This window comes from Carcharhinus amblyrhynchos, chromosome 6, assembly GCF_965287045.1.
Source record: "Carcharhinus amblyrhynchos chromosome 6, sCarAmb.v2.hapA, whole genome shotgun sequence".
Lineage (NCBI taxonomy): Eukaryota > Metazoa > Chordata > Chondrichthyes > Carcharhiniformes > Carcharhinidae > Carcharhinus > Carcharhinus amblyrhynchos.
Window position 1 is genome coordinate 75,918,111 of NC_137329.1, and position 14,849 is coordinate 75,932,959.

Here is a 14,849-nt window from a genome sequence, read left to right on the forward strand (position 1 = left end):
AAACTGCGCAGGTGCCTGACGCCAGCTAGTGGTGAACAGGAGCTATAAAGAGCAGGCCACTCTATACAGTGGGCAGGTTGAGAATGGGCGCGGAGTGAGAGGGAGCAGAGTGAAGGCTGAAGGGCTTTGGCTCAATGGGCTTTGGCATAAACAGGCAGGGCAGGATAGGTTTGTGTCCTTCATTCTTCCAGTATTTTAAAGGAAGGGGTAATTATGAGTGAGAGGCCAGTTTGTTGCTTTCAGTGTTGGTTGTGGGAGTTCATGGAGTCACCTAGCCTCCCAGAAGTCCATATCTGCACCAGGTGCGTCGAACTGCAGCTCCTGAGGGACCGCATTAGGAAGCTGTGGCTCGATGATCTTAGTCTCGTCAGGGAGAATGAGGAATTAATAGAGAGAAGTTACAGGCAGGTAGTCACACCGGGACCACAGGAGGAAGACATGTGGCTCACGGTTAGGAAGGGTAATGGTCACGTACCAGAGAGTACCCCGGTGGCTGTCCCCTCAACAGTAAGGGCTGGGTGACAGACAGGAGAGGGGATGGGAGAGAGCAGTCAGTGGAGGGATCCCCTGTGGTTGTTCCCCTCCATAATAAGTATACCATTTTGGATTCTGTTGGCAGGGGATGGTGTGGAAGGTCTTAGCTATGAGGAGAGATTGGGTAAACTGGGGTTGTTCTCCTTGGAAAGGAGGAGGGTGAGGGGCGACCTAATAGAGGTGTATAAAATTATGAAGGGCGTAAATAGGGTGAACAGTGGGAAGCTTTTTCCCAGGTCGGAGGTGACAAACACAAGGGGTCACAAATTCAAGGTGAGGGGAGGCAAGGTTCAACACCGATGTCGGGGGGACGTATTTTACACAGGGTGGTGGGGGCCTGGAAAGCAAGGTGGTTGAGGCGGACATGCTGGGATCGTTTAAGACTTAGCCACATGAACAGACTGGGAATCGGGGGATACAAACAAATGGTCTAGTTGGGCTCATGAGTGGCGCAGGCTTGGAGGGCTGAAGGGCCTGTTCCTGTGCTGTATTGTTCTTTGCAACCACTGAGAAGCTGTACAAACAATGTTTCTGCTAAAATTCAGATTTGAAAAAGCACTGTAGGAATTCCGAAGTGTGGAGTTGGAGAGTTGTCTGTTGACGATAGGTAAGTGGTCATTCTTGTACTTGACTCCAGACATTTGCGGTGACAATGAACGGTTGCCCTGTCAAACCCAATTTTACCGTGGTTCAGTGTCACACATGTACACTTCCAGCACGGCTCCCTTGATAGCCAACTGGCATGGACGACTGTCCAGTTGCCTGTTTAATGCCAGTGTCTGGTGTGTTTCCCTCTGTCACTGCCAGAGAGCAAGATTTAAATCTTGATGCTCAGCCACTCTGGATAAACTGGGTCAATCATGGCGAGTTTAGCTACAGAAACTTTAACTTGAGTATCCCACACTGTGCCTGTCTGCCAACCAAGCAAGCTAGTCAATAGAACAGTTGAGACTAGTGAAACCGCGGTGAATTTAATAATAAATGGCTTGGTGTATGTAAATACTATTGCATTTACATTTCCATATTTCATGAACTGGAATGCATTGCTTATTTTTGAATGTCCTAACTTGGCTCTTGTCGCCCTGGGATCTGCTGAATAATATCTCTTAAAGGTAGCGTTGAATCATTAGGAGATAGCTTGTTGTGCAAAGCTTTCAAAGGTCAGTTTAAAGGCTGACACATCTTTTAAATTACTTATGCAGTCTGAAAAGACATTTCACGAAAGTGCAGATAGAATGTGCATCAAGCTTTTGGTTACATAACCATTTAAAATTTTCTCTGTATTTTTGCTTCTTCTTTGATATGTGTTCAATTTCCCTCTGCCATCAATGTGTCAGTGCAGAACTGTCTAATAACCTAGCATTTACTTGGCTTTGTCGAGTTTTCATTTGGGATTGGTTCATGGGGGAATTACTGGAATGTGTTCCTTCACTTAGCCTATCAAACATTTTTAGTTTGTGCTTTAACACACATCATGTCAGCCAGTTGGCCTCCCACTTGATTTCAGCTGTCATCTGTGGCTCAATGGGAAGCACTTTCACCTCTTTAAGTTGGGAAGTTTCTGGGTTTGAGTTCAACTCTGCAGATTTAAGCACAGCACCTAGGCTGACACTCCAGTGCAGTACTGAGTGGGAGTTTTCATCTCTGAGGTGTCGTTGCTGAATTGTTAAACGGCTGCACCGTCTGCCCTTTGAAATGGATCTATAAGATTCCCCCAGTAGTGTTTGAAGAATAGGGCAGTTGTCTTTGGTGTTCTGGCCAACGTTTACACCTCAACTAATGTCACTAGAACAGACTATCCCAGTCATTATCCTGTTGCTGTAAGCCAGAGCTTTGTGTGTATAAAATGACGAATGCATTACCAACATTGCAATATCATGAGGTGGTGAAAGGAGTTATGAGAAATATAAACCTCTCTCTTTGTTTTTCAGGGTAACGGGAGAGTGTACTGAGATGTCAGCGACTTACTGACTTCCAATCCTTGATCTTTTACAGGTTAGATGATTCTCCAGTGCTCGATTTGCATTCACAAGAGATGCTGGGGGGTAAATAAGCTTCATGTAAACTGTGGTCCATGCCCAGTCTAAAGCTGGGCAGCAGGGCCAAGTTCAGTTTTTAAATGGTCCGACTACCAAATAGATTCACTTGAGCTTGGACATAATTCTGCATTTGCTTGAGTGCTACTTTGGACTGTTCAGTTTAAAATTGGGAAGTACTTGCCTTGACAAGGGTTGTGGGCATTCGCATTGGCTTATGCCAGAGGTTCTAGCACATGGTGGAGGCTGGAGGAAATGTTAGGAGGTTTTGGTCATACTTAGGGAGGAGAACTCTTTCTGATGGTTGTCAATAAGGGATAATTTGGATCACACGATGTAAACCAAGACTAGGGAAGCCTTCCTTATGTCAGGTTCATTATCTATCTATGGTGAAGGCGAGCATGGGAATGTAAACTGCTAGGAGGACATGCTTCTTATGTAAAGCTGCAAAAAAGTAAAAGTTAACGTTTATTTATTAGACACAAGTAGGCTTACATTAACACCTCAATGAAATTACTGTGAAAATCCCCTAGTTGCCACACTCCGATGCTGGTTTGGGTACACTGAGGGAGAATTTAGTATGACCAATGCACCTAACAAGCATGTCTTTCGGACTATGGGAGGAAACCAGAACACCCGGAGGAAACCCACATAGACACAAGGGGAATGTGCAGATTCCACGCAGTCACCCAAGCCAGGAACAAACCCAGGCCCCTGGCGCTGTGAGGCAGCAGTGCTAACCACTGTGCTATCATGCTGCCCAGAAAGATATAAATAGGGTAAATGAGTGGTAAGATAGTGGTAAACGGAGTATAATGTGGGGGAATGTGAAATTATTCCTTCAGTCGTCAGAATAGAAAAGCAGAATATTTTTTAAGGTGCGTGTGTTTTGTAAATGATGATATTCAGAAGTGTGGCCTTAGCGCACTGAGCTGGTATGCAGGTACAGCAAGCAATTAGGAAGGCAAACGGCATATTGCCCTATATTGCAAGGGGATTAGAGTACAAGAATATAGAAGTCTTGCTATAATTGATGTAGTAAGAGTGATTGATGAACATCCTACGATGAGAGGTTGACTAAATTGGATCTACATTCTCTGGAGTTCAAGTGAATGAGAGGTGATCTCATTACAACACAGCGTTCTGAAGGGACTTGGCAGGGTCAAAATAATTCCCTTTGGCTGGGGAATTTGGAACACGGGCACAAAGTGGGTGATCTTGTAGGATTGAGATGAGGAGACCTTCACTCAGAATGTTGTGTTTCTTTGCAGTTCTCTACCCCAGAGGGTTCTGACTGCTCCAGCATTGAATACGTTTAAGTCTGGGATAGGTAGACTTTTGGTCCTGGGTAATTCAAGGATTTTGGGAGGGGACATATGAAGTTGACGTATTGACTGGTGGAGCAGGCTTGACAGGTCACGTGGTCTATCCTGTTCCTATTTTTATCTTATGTAAAGGCGTGAGGGACTTCTCCTCTGAGGGAACGCAAGTGAAATTTTCAGAGGAGTTAATAATTATGTTGCTACCATGGAAGGTTCTAGATTTTAGTCATGCTTTTCTGGGAGTCCTCAAAGAATGGTTGGTGTTGACAGTTGTTTGGTCGGCTTTGACCTCCAAGCCTGGCCAGGATTTATGTCGGCTGACTCAATTTCGAACTGCAAATCCCCAGAGCTGGGCAGTCCAGTAACAGAATCATGGAATATTTCCGCATATCAGTTCGCTGGTCCATCATCTTTGCACAAGGGCTTTTATCCGTATGAATGATCCCCTCTAATCCCCAACTCCTGGTTAATCCCCAGTGATTTCTTCTTTTCAAGGAATCACATCTCTTCAACAGCTATTGCAGACTAGTATCGTGGAAGGCAATTTCACATTGCAAGCACCTTGGCTCGGGTCACGATTACCTTCAGGAAGGCCTCCCAGGGGAAGGTTTAGACTTTGATGACTTGTTCTGTATGGATAGCTGACAAGGACATCTGGTGCGTGAGGATGTTGGTTAACCGTCTGATGGCCGTGCCGCTTTCTGGGTCAGTAATGTGAAATGGAGAGAGTTCTAGGGAGCTGTGGGTGATGGAGCTTCTGGGCCTGACAGTTGGGGAAGGTGCCAAAGAGCTTTCAGTCAATGTTCCATTGCGTTCACGGCTCAACTTTGGTGCTTGACTATCAGGATCACTTGGTGAATCTGGAAAGGTGAAAGCCAGTGGTTATGTCTCCCTCTGGAAGAGCCCAGCGTGTGCCCATGCTGGCCTTCGCTGTGTTCTAGCTTTTAGTGGGTATTCTGAAGGGCTGCTGCAGCTGTTCCCATAAACTGGTGCATTGAACTTTGAGGGTGAGTTCACAGGTAATTTTGGTTCTTTATCGGGTGCAGACCTTCCTTAAAATCAAGGCTGGGAGACAACCTTACGTGAGGAAGTCAAGAGAGGGAAATAATGTCTTGGGTCGTCACTTGGAATGTTCATAAGGTATAGTTAAGGTTTTATATTGCTTTTGAAACAAGGCAAAGACAGATCAGCTATAGTAAGAACATTGCAAAGCCATTCCACTGTTGTCCAGTTAAATGAGGGTATATTTATCTAGTTCCATTCCTAGCCACCAATCATACTTGGTGTATAAATGATGCACTTTCAGATACTTCATTAGTAAACAACAAAGGATTTATTTACAAAGGTCTACAAGAGCAGCAGGATATCCACAGCTGGATCTGGAATGCGTCTTGCCTGAGAGGACTCTTCCCCTGGGGTGATTACCCACTCTTGAGTATCGATTGGTCATCCAGGCCAAATGACGCTTACTTTGCTGTGTTGCCTTTAAAGGGACAATCACCAGGCACCTATAGTGGCTTCTCTTCTCGCCTTTTACTGCTACCCCTGGATCTATCCTTGGCCCCCTCCTATCCTTCCTTGTGGCATCATTGGAAAGTACAATGTCACCTGACCTTGTCTCGGTGTCAACTCATTGATTGCAGAAACCCTCATCCGTGCCTTTTGTTATCTTTGAAACCGACTATTCCAATGCATTCCTACCATCCCATATTCAAACCTCCATAAACTTGAGACCATTAAAAAGTTCAACTGCCCATTTCCTAATTTGCATCAAACCTTATTCATCGAGTGTGCTCACTGACCTTTATTGGTCCAGGTTAAACAAAGCCTCAATTTTGAACTTCTCATCCTTGTTTTCAAGTCCTTCCATGGCTTTATCTCTGCCTGTCTCAGAAATCTCTCCCTTTGATTCTGCCCTTGTGCACAGCCCCAGTTTTTAACTGCTCCATCATGGGGTATTAGAATGTAACCTGTGATAACATTGGATCTGTTGTGATATGACCAATGGTAACGAGCTGTAAGGGTCAGTTGACCCAGTAAACCATGTAACCAATGACAGAATGATGTGCTGACCAGCTGACACAGTATAAATTAGATCATGTTCACAATTGTGGGATTGGCCCAGGGTGAGGCCTGAAGATTGGAGTAATGATGTTTCCTTATTAAAGCTTTTCTTTGATTTATAATTGGAGTAAATTTTATTATATTTTTATTGTTTACACTAGAAGATCTTTCTTGATCAGTATTGGTGGCTGTGCCTTCAGCTGCCTGGGCCCCAAGCTCTGGAATTCTGACCTGAACCTCTCCATCTTTCTTTCCTCCTCTAAGATGCTCCTGAAAGCCTAGGACCAATTTTTGGCCGTCTCAGGATTTGTTTGGTAATGTTCCTTGTATTGTACTAGGTTGGAGGTGTTATATAAATGCATATTGTTGGTGTTAAATGATATGAATAAATTTGATGTGGGTAATACAGAGCCTTGTGCTGATTATAAACACACTGAGTAAAGTCAAAGTCTATGACGAGCAGGTTGCTGAGATGATCTTGCAGCAGGATTAGACAGAGGCCTTATTAGTTACAAGGATGCCTGTCTTGCCAAAGCAGTTAAAAATAAAGGTTATAACACAAGGCTCAAAGTGAATTCTAGCACCATTGGCCTGTACAGGAAGTCATTTGATTCCTGGGCAATTCTTTACGTGTAAATTTTCTAGACAGACCCTGTAGGGCTCTGCATATAGCCTGAAGAAGAATGACTTGAATCATTAACAAGTGGAAATGATTGTCAGGTTTATTTCTGTCTCTGGCATTCTCCAGTCTGGACTAATCATAGAATCCTACAGAGGCCGTTTGGCCCATTGAGTCTGCACTGACCATAATCCCCCCTCTTCCCAGGCCCCGTAACCCCGTGCATTTACCTTAAGTAGTCCCCCTGACACTAAGGGGCCATTTAACATGGCCAATCTACCTAACCAAAGACTATCCAACAGTGTTTCCTATTTTTCTTACTGCTTTCCCCTGTGCATGTTGACTGCGTGCTGGGTTGTAGTTTTTCTTGGTTGATTTACCAGACTCAACTTTGGCGAGCTCAAGGTTCCTGATTTGGCCCAGTCTGTTGGGTCCTGATATTGCGGTCAAACATGTCCCTTTACCCAGTGCTGGAGTGCAGTCATTTAACAATGTCTGCACAAGAGATTTCATTGCTGCTGTACAGTCTGTGCTGAAGCATTAAATTAGGATTGGATTTGTGGTAATAGAACCTCTAGGAATCTGATTAAGTCTTCCGATCCTATGGGTATGAGTACCAGGTGGGCTGCTGGTTACCAAGTAATGCACTGTCTTTATATTGAATTAACTCCTTTTTCTCTCTTTACAAAGATTTAATTTGGTTTCAGGTCCCTCTTGCAGCTCAAAGGTGATCAAAAAGTTGTTTTTTCCTTTAACACTATTTATTACTGTTGAAGAGAAATATCATGTTTTGGGCTCTAACCAGATCAGATGTGGTTTTATTTCCACATTCCAAAGCCATGTCTTTGTTCCACCTCCCCCACACACACCTTTATATTATTATCATTCTGTTATTGGGAGATAGCAGATGCTGAGTTTAGGATGTCTTGATAGTGCATCACCATTTCCATGACCAGCACTTTATACAGTTCCTGTAACTTACACTCATGACATCAAATTACATCCAAGAAACAGGCTGTTTGGTTCAACAGGTCTGCAATTCCAAACGAACCACCTTTGGCCTTGCTTTGTCTTTCCCTCGTGTATAAATCTGACTTCTCTTAAATGTAATAATGACATTCAGTGGCATTACCATCACAGAAGCTCCCACTACCAACATCCTCAGGTTTGCCATTGACCAGCCATAGAAATACTGTGGCACAAGAGCAGGTCAGAAGTTGGGAATTCTGCAGAGTAACTCGCCTCCTGACTTCCCAAAGCTGCCCCACCATCGACAAGGTACAGGTCAGAAGTGTGATGGGGTACTCCCCACTTGCCTGGATGAGTAGAGTGCCAACACTCAAGAAGCTTGACACTATCCAGGACAAAGCAGCCCACTTGATTGGCACCCCATTTCACCACTGTAAACATTGTGCATCAGTGGTGGAGGAAGTCAATGTTTACAGTGTACCATCCACAAGATGCACTGCAGTAACTTTTCAAGCCCCCTTCAATAGTGCTTTCTAAACCTGTGACCTGCACCTCCTGGGAGGGCAACATTTGCATGGGAACACCACTGACCTGATGAAAGGGCAGCACTTGAAAGATGTGATTCCAAATAAACACCACCCCCCCCCCCCGATTCTGAGCCAGAAACTGGAAACCTACAAGGCTGAAGTGTGAACTCCATCTTGCCTTTCTGAATTCTGTAAAGTCAATTCGGGTGATAAATTCACCTCAACTCAGTTTTTAAATTTTTAATTTCTTCTCTTTTCCAACCCTGCTACTCTTAAATTATTCCTGTCGGTTGCTGGAGAGTTTTATATTTAGGGTTGTTTGTTGGCTTGCTGCAGTTATTTTGTTCTTTGAACATCGATGAGATGGTGGATCTGGTGATACCAGACTACTTATAATATCCCAGCCATATTGGAATACCCTATACATTCCACCCACACCAAATCCTCATTGCAGCATGCAGCTGTTTCAGGAAGAATTTGGTTTTGCAGCCTTTCTTAGAATTCCATGTATTGATCACACTGTGAAAAAGAGTTTTTGATGAGCAGTGTAGGTAAAACTGGATAAAACCAGCAGTTTTGCCCTTGTGCCTTTTGAGACTTGATTGTCAGTTTAGTATTTTGGTGTTACACAGTTGCTGTGGCTGGTTCACTTTGGTGGAAAAATTGTGGGGGTTGGGGATGTGGATTCAGTGGTCTCTCCCCAGCCACATCTGTCTCAGTGGTGGGAGGTGGCATGCTGTTTGCTGGTAGCAGGATTCTCTGATCCTGTTGCTGTTAGTGGGATTTCCCATTGAAGACACCCCACACTGGCGGGAAACCTGCAGGTTGGGGTGCCAGCAGAACCAGAAAATCCTGCCAGTGTGAACAGCCGGCGAATTCCCTCATGATCTTATTTGCATCTCTACCCTTGCAATTTTGATGGAGTTATTTAAGATCAAATTGCAACAAGCAAACTCTTTCTCAATTTAAATTCCTACTCTATATAAAGAGTTCATTTACATTGCAATTTTATTTTTGGAGAAACAAATATGTTGGAGAAATAGGGAAATGTGCAGCTGCCACTTTAATGGCTTTTTGAACTGTCCTGACAAATATGCAAAGAATGAACACTGAGGGATATTAATGGACTATCTTGACTTATAGTGTGGAAAGGATATGAAAAGAAAACTGGTGGGAGAATGTGAATAACATTGGGCCATGTCACCCATTGCTATTTAATCCGATCCTTAATCTATGTAATGAGCAATTAAGAAGCTCCTCCATTGAATCATTAACAAATATTTCAAAGCTCACAATCCCTGTTCCCTGACTGGAAGGAAAAGCCAGCCAAAGGTTGTACCAGTTCACGGGCTCCCAAGATGCCTGCTCTTTTTGCAATCTTGTGGAGTCTGTGGCCCATGTCTGTTTCCTAATATAGGCTGCACTCCCTTTTTAGTTGTCATAAAAACCTTTCATTGTTTTTCTTTTGCAGTACAGTCCCACACTCCTGTTCGACAGTCACCTGGTATGCAGGTGGTAGGGAAGGTGTAAGATTTCCTCGTGAACCTGCTCCTGGCCAAACTTGCCATAAATAGGTCCAGGTGACTGAGGGGGTTGTCCGACTTGACTGTCTGCCCCTCTGCTGTGGCTACATTATGCCCAGGTGTCCCTGGAGAGGGAGCATTTGGTGTCTGAGGGCACTGTTGAGGCCTTCCATACTCGTTGGGCATCACAGCTGGGATGTATTATCAACCCTTTTACCCACAGTTTTTAGTTTGATGTTTTAAGTTTCCTTTCTGCATTGTTTCTTGTTTTGGGTGGTTTCCTTTTTGGGCACTGCCCTTTTTCATTTGTCCCTCAATTAACTTGATTTAATTTAATTTAATTGATTTTTAAAAAATTAACTGGAAGAAAAAGCTTTGCGTTGCTCCCAAATGGTTTTTAAGCTTTGCAGTTGAGTCTCCTTTCCCAGTGTTGATTCCCCAGAGTTGTGTGTGTGAAAACAACATTTTTATTTTAAAAAAAACATTTTATGGGATGTGGGTGTCGTTGGCTGGCCAGCATTTATTGCCCATCCTTAGTTGCCCTTGAGGGTGGTGGTGAGCTACCTTTTTGAAATGCTGCACTCTGAGGAGAATGTACACCCTCAGTACTGTTAGAGAAGGAATTCCGGGATTATGCCCCATTAGTAATGAAACAATGGTGATATGTTTCCAAGTCAGAATAGTGAGTGATTTGGAGGGGAACCTCCAGGTGGTGGTGTTCTCAGACATCAGGGCAAGGGTGCCAGATACATGCTAGCAGTCGTGAGTTTGGAAGGTGCTACCTTGGTGAGTTCCTGCAGTACGTCTCACAGTTGGTATACACGGCTACCACTGTGCATTAGTGGTGGAGGTGTGGGTGAATGTCTGTGGAAGGTGTGTCAATCCTTCAGGGTGCTCTATCCTGGATGGTGTTGAGTTTGTTCCATCACACATGATTTGTAGATTTATTTGTAGATTGTGGACAGCCTTTGGGGAGTGAGGTGGTGAGTTACTCACTGCAGAATTCTTAGCCTCTGACCTGCTGTGGTAGCCACAGTATTTATATGGTTAGTCCAGTTCTTTTTCTGGACAATGGTAACCTCTAGGATGTTGATGAAGGATTCAGCCATGGTCAGCCATTACATGTCATGAGGTAATGGCTTGATCCTTTTTCTAGTTAGAGATGGTCATTGCCTGGCACTGCACTAGTGTAGTGATGAAGGGTCATCTAGACTCAACACTGACTCTATTCTCTCCCACAGATGCTGCCAGACTTGCTGAGATTTTCCAGCATTTTCTGTTTTTATAAATGGCTGCAGTAAGTTTTTCATGCCATTGGATGGCGCTGTGTTCTCCTGCTGCCTTTTGTTGTACCTAATTTCAGCCACTTGGTGGCGGTATAAGGGAATCCATCAGTTGCTACACAGCGCTCTCGTGAGGTATCTATTAGGTACTGCAAGATGCAATACAAGTTTTAGTGCCATTATACACATTACTGCTTTAATGAACCGAAGAAGAACCATAGAGTCCCTACAGTGCAGAACGAGGCCATCCAGTCCATGCACTTTAACTTTCCAAAAGTGCATCAACCCAGGCTCTCCTTTCAACCCTATGCCTGTAACCCCACATATTTAACTCACTAACCAATTTATTTGACGAAGAGGGAAACCTCGAAAGCTTGTGAGTTTACTATCAAATAAATCGGTTGGACTTAAACCTGGTGTTGTCAGACTTCTTACTGTGTTTATCCTAGTCCAACGCCGGCATCTCCACATTACCCCACATATTTCCCATGGCTAATCCATCTAACCTACACCTAACTAGGACACTAAGGGGCAAATTAGCCTGGTCAATCCATCTAAACTGCACATCTTTGGACTGAGTAAAGAAACCCATGCAGACCCCACATAGTCACCCAAGGCCAGAATTGAATCCTGGTCCCTAGTGCTGTGAGGCAGCAGTGCCAACCACTGTGCTACCATGCTGCTAAATGCCTTGCATTCATGTAATGCAATATTATCTCTAAAGAGCTGTACACACAATGCATTGACCTGCAATTTAGCTCGCTCCCACAAACAGCAAGGAGATGAACAAAATTGGGGGATTTTCTGCTCAGCAAGACTCCAGTAATTGTGTTCTTTTACCAATGTTCTTTTTAATGTTGTTTATTGATTAGGAGCAGGAACTCTGAGCATTATTTTTTGCTGTTTCCTAGTCTGGGTTCACTTGAATGTTAACTGTAATACTTGTTGATGAACTCCTGGTAGAGGCTGGTAATGCCAGAAGATGATGTGGAGTTGCTGGTGTTGGACTGGGGTAAACACAGTGAGAAGTCTCACAACAAGTGATGAAGGGGCAGTGCTCCAAAAACTTTGGCTTGTGCTACCAAATAAGCCTGTTGAACTTCAAACTGATGTTGTGAGATTTCTCACTATGCCATGAGAAACCAGGATTTGAACGTGGCACCTTTTTGGCCAGGAACACACAATATAACACATTGTATATTTACCCCAGCACTACAGAGCTGTTGTACTGAATGTAAAGGCTGTTGAAGTAAAAGATCTGAATGGGTTTCGTTCAGGTCACTGTGTGCTATAAATTCAAATCCCTGCTCGTCTTTTATGATTAGACTATCTCATTAATAACGTTAACGTCATTGTCTTTTCCACAGATTAATGATTTTTGGATGTCATTTGAATTTGCCACCTAACGTGGAATCTAAAATTAATTTAAATAATTGTGGTCTACTATCCAAAAAACCAAAAACATGAAGGAACAAATTGCATTGCGTTATAACAGTGATACTGTAAGTGGACTAATAATGCAGAGACCCAGGGTAATGCTCTGGGGACCTGGGTTCAAATCCCACCACAGCAGATGGTGAAGTTTGAATTCAGTAAAAATCTGAAATTGAAAGTCTAATGATGACTGTTGTCAATTGTTCACTAATGTCCTTTAGGGAAGGAAATCAGGTGTCCAGCTTGTGACACTCACCCACATCCATGGATTAACTTAAAATACATGTATATAGTTTATGATAGGCCCATGTATTGATTTGCAAGATATTCATAGAATCCCTACACTGCAGAAGGAGGCCACTCAGCCGATCGAGTCTGCATGGACTCTCCAAAAGAACATCTTACCTAAGCCCTGTTCCTGGAACCCCACATATTTACCTCTCTAATCCCTCTAACCTATGCATCTTGGGACACTAAGGGGCAAGTTAGCATGGACAATCCACCTAACCCACACATACTTGTGGGAGGAAATTGGAGCACCCAGAGGAAGCCCATGTAGACTTGGGGAGTATGTGCAAACTCCACACAGTCACTTATAGCCAAAATCAAACCCTGGTCCCTGGTATCATTTTTTTTGTCTGTATAAAATTGACTAGTGTAGTGACAAAGGGTCATCTAGACTCAACATTGGCTCTATTCTCTCCCACAGATGCTGCCAGATTTGAGATTTTCAATTTCTTTATTTGAGGAATCATGCAATTACTGTTTAAGTGTTAATCATGCTACTGTGAGAAGCTATCTGGGTATTTGGTTTCCTGAACATAAGTCACTCCTTATACACACAAGCTAATTGCATCAGAAATGTCCTGTGCTTTTTGAAATGTTAAATCTGTGAAGAACTTGCAGATGTCTATCAGGTAATCTTGCTGTTGAGGCTGGATGAAGCTATGTGGTATGTCACTTAGGAAGCCAAACACCTTGCCTTCGTGCTCAGCCTACCTGGATGGTGAAAGTGATATTCTGCATCATGGGAGTGGAGTATTTGGATAGAGCAGTTTCCAATTGAGTAAACAACCACAAGTATAGCATTACAATTGTTTTGAGTGTACGTAGTTGCCTGTTTGCTATTTAGCTGGTGCAGCTATTCAATAGCAGATGGGGTGAGCCTCATGAATTCTGAAACACTCCTATTCCTTTCTTCAATGGTTCTGACTTGAAGAACAAATAACAGCCTATATTGTTATGACAAATCTTGCAGTTTAGCCACACTTTTAAAGCATTTGAAATAAATGGGTTAACGCTGTGGTTAAATTGGTGCTGACTGAAGCATTTGGATTGTTATCTTTACACATGCTGCAGGTGGATTCCAGGGTTCTTTTCAGGAGTCAGGAAGATCTCCCATTATCATCGAACCCCTATAGTGCCAAAGGAGGCTATTGGGCCCATCAAGTCTGTACTGACCAGAATCCCACCCAGACCCATTCCCATAACTCCACACATTTACTCTGCTAATCCCCCTGACACTACTGGCAATTTAGCAATCAACCTTTCCCACACATCTTTGAACTGTGGGAGGAAACCAGAGCACCTGGAGGAAACCCACACAGACACTTGAAAGAAGACAAAAGTCTTGGTACACTAACAAGATGGAGTGAAGAGAGCTAAGGGTGATGGAAGCTTTGCTTCTCAATGGCAGGAGTGGTAAGGTTGAGATGCTGTACAAGAACCTATATGCCAATAGTTGGAGTTGCATCGCAGAGTATCAAATACTTAACCAAATTGATTCATTTTTGCACTTTTGCTGCCTTGTCAGGACCTGCAAGACTGAATACAGCAGGAAGTATCTATGTAACAAAAATGCTGGACTATCTCAGCAGGTCTGGCAGCATCTGTAGAGAGAGAACAGAGCCAATATTTCGAGACAGGATTATCCTTTGTTGGAGCAGGTCATCCTGACTCAATGTTGGCTCTATTCTCTCTCAATAAATGCTGCCAGCCCGGCTGAGATTTGCCAGCATTTTCTGTTTTTGTTTCAGATTCCAGTATCTGCAGTATTTTGCCTGGTTGGAAGTGTCTCTGGTTAGATTCAAGCCTTCTAAATTATAATAAGAACATAAGAAATAGGAGCAGGAGTAGGCCATCTGGCCCCTCGACCCTGTTCTGCCATTCAGTAAGATCATGGCTGATCTTTTTGTGGACTCAGCTCCACTTACCCACCTGCTTACATAACCCTTAATTCCTTTATTGTTCAAAAAATTATCTATCCTTGCGTTAAAAACATTCAATGAGATGGCTTCAACTGCTTCACTGGGCAGAGAATTCCATAGATTCACAACCCTTTGTGTGAAGAAGTTCCTCCTCAACTCAGTCCTAAATCTGCTTCCCCTTATTTTGAGGCAATGCCCCCTAGTTCTAGTTTCACCTGCCAGTGGAAACAACTTCCCTGCTTCTATCTTATCTATTTCCTTCATAATCTTGCATGTTTCTATAAGATCTCCCCTCATTCTTCTGAATTCCAATGAGTACAACCCCAGACTA

At 43.5% G+C, this 14,849-nt stretch overlaps 1 protein-coding gene across 2 annotated transcripts in view; it reads left to right on the forward strand.

Moving 5' to 3' along the window:
- Positions 1–14,849, forward strand: part of cntn1b (contactin 1b) — a 683,679-nt gene that overhangs the window by 92,636 nt on the left and 576,194 nt on the right. For both annotated transcript variants that reach the window (XM_080190723.1, XM_080190722.1), the window contains exon 3: positions 2,466–2,529. The gene's annotated coding sequence lies outside the window, so the exon portion shown is untranslated. The remainder of the gene's footprint in view (positions 1–2,465; positions 2,530–14,849) is intronic.